The sequence below is a fragment of the Rhopalosiphum padi genome, unplaced genomic scaffold (assembly GCF_020882245.1).
Source record: "Rhopalosiphum padi isolate XX-2018 unplaced genomic scaffold, ASM2088224v1 scaffold1, whole genome shotgun sequence".
NCBI lineage: Eukaryota > Metazoa > Arthropoda > Insecta > Hemiptera > Aphididae > Rhopalosiphum > Rhopalosiphum padi.
This window is the reverse complement of record NW_026869996.1, coordinates 8100478-8104726: the sequence shown is the minus strand read 5'-3', so window position 1 is coordinate 8104726 and position 4249 is coordinate 8100478. Positions and strand designations below refer to the sequence as shown.

Below are 4249 nucleotides of genomic sequence, written 5' to 3'. Positions count from 1 at the left end.
TAATAATAAAAATTTAAATTATATAAGTAATCATAATAATATATAAATATAAAATTAAAATTATTTAAACTCAATAAACAAGAAAAAAAAGGTAAAGAAAAAAAAATTATATAAATAAATAAATAAAAACCAGCCTTAAAACGCTCATATTGATAACCTCAACCATAAATTAAAATAATAACAGGAATTAAATTAATTTCATAAAAAATATAAAATAAAATAAAATTATTTCTAAAAAAAACAAAAATAAAAAATAATAATAAAAATAAATATTAAAAAATTAAAATACTTTAAATAATTATTCTTAAGACTAAATCTAGAAATATAAACTAATCTAATAATTCAAACACCTAATATAAATATCAAATAAGAAAATATATCTATACCAAATAAATAACTAACATTTAAAAAATAATTAAACATAGGTATCTTGAAATATATAAAAAAAAAAAAAAAAAAAAAAAAAATTCTGGGCTAATCATCATCTTTTAAAATTAAGACTAAAAAAAATCATACTAAATAAAATTAATATTAAAATTATTAACATTGTAAAATTATTAATGACTTAAGTAATCATTACCATATATACGAACTATTAAAATCAAAATTGTTAAACCTAAAACTCTTTCACTAATACAAAAAATAAAAAAAATTAATAATAAAACATATTGTTTAATAAATATTATTAAATTTAATAAAAATAATAAAGATAAAATTAATAATAAATATTCTAATCCTAAAAGTATTATTAATAAATGATTAAAATTAAAAATATAAAATAAAACTCCAGAAAATAATATAAATATTAATACTAAAATAAATAAATTTATCATTTTAATAGTTTAAAAAAAACATTGATATTGTAAATCAAAATTATAAAATTATTTAAAATAAATCAGTATAAATATATACATATTATCATTAATCTCCAAAATTAATATTTTAATTAAAATATATACTGAATTTTAAAATTTATTTTATTAACTAATTTAACCATAGCAATTTTATTAACTATAATAAAATCACCAATTAGATCAAACTTAATCATTTTAATTCAAACTATAACTTTAACATTAATAATTAATATAATTACTAAAACAGCATGAATTTCATTTATAGTATTTATCTTATACATTGGAGGATTAATAATTATTTTTTTATATATTTCAAGAATTGCTTTTAATGAATTAAATATTAATAAAAATTATAAAATTATAATTTATAAATTAACATTAATTTTAATGTTAATCTTTTATTTAAAATTAAATCTCAATCTTGAAAATTTCAATTATGAAAATAAATTTATATTTGAAGATAATTTTAATTTATTAAATATATTCATAATACCAAATAATTTAATAATTTATTTAATTATCTTAATCCTTTTTTTTATATTAATTTTAATTATTTGAATACTAAAAATTAATAAAGGACCAATTCGACAAAAAAATAATTAATGAAAAAAAATATACTAAAAACTTTATCCCCAATATTAAATTTACCTACACCAGCTAGAATTAGTTTTATATGAAATTTTGGATCTTTATTAATAATTTGTTTAATTAATCAAATTTTAACAGGATTATTTTTAGCCTTCCATTATAAAACAGATATTAATTTAGCTTTTCAAAGAATTATTAATATAAATCGAAATATTAACTTTGGATGATTAATCCGATCTTTCCATGCAAATGGGGCTTCTATATTTTTTATTATAATTTATATTCATATTAGACGAGGTATCTATATAAATTCTTTCAACTTTAAAATAACATGAATTATTGGAGTAATTTTATTATTATTAACAATAATAACAGCATTTGTAGGTTATGTATTACCATGAGGACAAATATCATTTTGGGGGGCAACAGTAATCACAAATTTATTATCAGCAATTCCTTATTTAGGAAATTCAATTGTTATTTGAATTTGAGGGGGATTCTCAATTAATAATGCTACATTAACACGATTTTTCTCAATCCATTTTATTTTACCATTTATTATTATTTTATTTACTTTTATTCACTTATTCTTTCTTCATTTAACAGGTTCTAATAATCCACTAGGAATTAATAGAAATTTTGATAAAATTACTTTTTCTCCATATTTTCTAATTAAAGATTTAATTGGATTAATCATATTTATATGAATATTTTTTATTTTAGCTTTAATTTTTCCATACCTACTAAATGATCACAATAATTTTATTATAGCAAATTCAATAATTACACCAAATCACATTCAACCAGAATGATATTTTTTATTTTCTTATTCAATTTTACGAGCAATCCCTAATAAATTAGGAGGGGTTATTGCTTTAATACTTTCAATTTTAATTTTATTAATCTTACCTATATTAAACAATAAAAATTTTTTAAGAAATAAATTTTACCCATTAAATAAATTTTTATTCTGAATATTTATTATAACATTTTTTATTTTAACCTGAATTGGGATACAACCAGTTGAATACCCATTTATTACAACAGGGCAAATTTTTACAACAATTTATTTTTCTTACTTTTTCATTAACTTTTATATCATAAAGTTATGAGATAAATTATTAATTTAGTTAATTAATTTATTTAAAATATTTATTTTGAAAATAAAAAATAGAATTTAATTCTATTAACTTAATACTTAAATTAATGATATAAGTTAAATAATTTAATAGAAAAATTAAAGACAAATAAAAATAAAGACAAAGGTAAAATTAATTTCCAAACTAAATATATTAATTTATCATAACGAAATCGTGGTAAAAACCCACGTAATCAAATAACTATAAATATAAAAATCAAAATAAAAATATTTAAATAAAATTTATTTATTATCAAACCAAAAAACATTTCACATAATAGTATCCCTATAAATATAATTCTTATATATTCAGATATAAAAATAAAAATAAAAGATAAACTTCTAAATTCAATATTAAATCCAGAAACTAATTCTGATTCACCCTCAGAAAAATCAAAAGGAGAACGATTTATTTCATAAAAATCTAATTAATAATAAAATAAACAAAAAAAAAAAGAAAAAAAAAAAAATTTTAAATTAATTTGATAGATATAAAAATCATTTAAATTAAAACTATTAATTAAAAATATTAAATTTATAATAATAATTATTATTCTAACTTCATATGAAATCATTTGAGAAATAAACCGAATTATACCTAAAACTGAATAATTAGAATTCGAAGATCATCTAATTATTAAAAAAATATAAACTATTAAACTTGAACAACAAAATATATAAATTAAACCAAATCCTATAATATAGTTCATACCAATATAAGGATAAATAAATCAAAAAAAAATTGAAATTAATAAACCCAATAAAGGAGAAATTATAAAAATAAAAAAATTTATATTACTCGGATAATTAACTTCTTTAAAAAATAATTTTAACCCATCACCTATAGGTTGAAAAATACCTTTAATCAAAAACTTATTCGGACCTTTACGTAATTGAATATAACCTAAAACTTTACGCTCTAATAAAGTAAAAAAAGCAACTCTTATAAAAACTATTAAAAATAAAATCAAAAAATTAATAATTATAACAAATATAAAAATTACTATCTATAATAAAAATTATATAATTAAATTCTAAATTTAACACAATTATCTGCCAAAATAGTTATAAATTATTTTTATTCATTTAATAAAAATTTAATTTAATTATTTAATCCTTTCGTACTAAAACAAATTAATTTTTAAAAGATAGAAACCAACCTGGCTTACACCGGTTTGAACTCAAATCATGTAAGAATTTAAAGGTCGAACAGACCTAATACTTAAAATTTTGCACCTAAGATTAATCTTAATTCAACATCGAGGTCGCAAACTAATTTTTAAATTTGGACTTAAAAAATTAATTACGCTGTTATCCCTAAAGTAACTTTTTCCTTTAATTAAAAATTTTAATTCAAAAATTCATTAAATAATGTTAAATTTTAAAAAAAGTTTATTAATTTTTTTTATCACCCCAATAAAATAAATTATAAAAATAAAATATTTATAAAACCAAAAAAATTAAAATTAAAATTTATAAAGTTTTATAGGGTCTTATCGTCCCTTTAAATAATTTAAGCTTTTTTACTTAAAAATAAAATTTTAATTATATAAATAATAAAGTTTATTTCTCATCAAATCTTTCATACAAGTCCTCAATTAAAAGACTAATTATTATGCTACCTTTGCACAGTCAAAATACTGCAGCTATTTAATAAATCATTGAGCAG

The 4249-nt window shown here is 16.6% G+C and overlaps 1 pseudogene across 1 annotated transcript; it reads left to right on the top strand.

Moving 5' to 3' along the window:
• Positions 1–996: 996 nt before the first annotated feature.
• Positions 997–2571, top strand: LOC132931329 (cytochrome b-like; annotated as a pseudogene). The gene has a single exon (XR_009662463.1). The product of XR_009662463.1 is annotated as a cytochrome b-like (transcript).
• The last annotated feature ends 1678 nt before the right edge of the window (positions 2572–4249 follow it).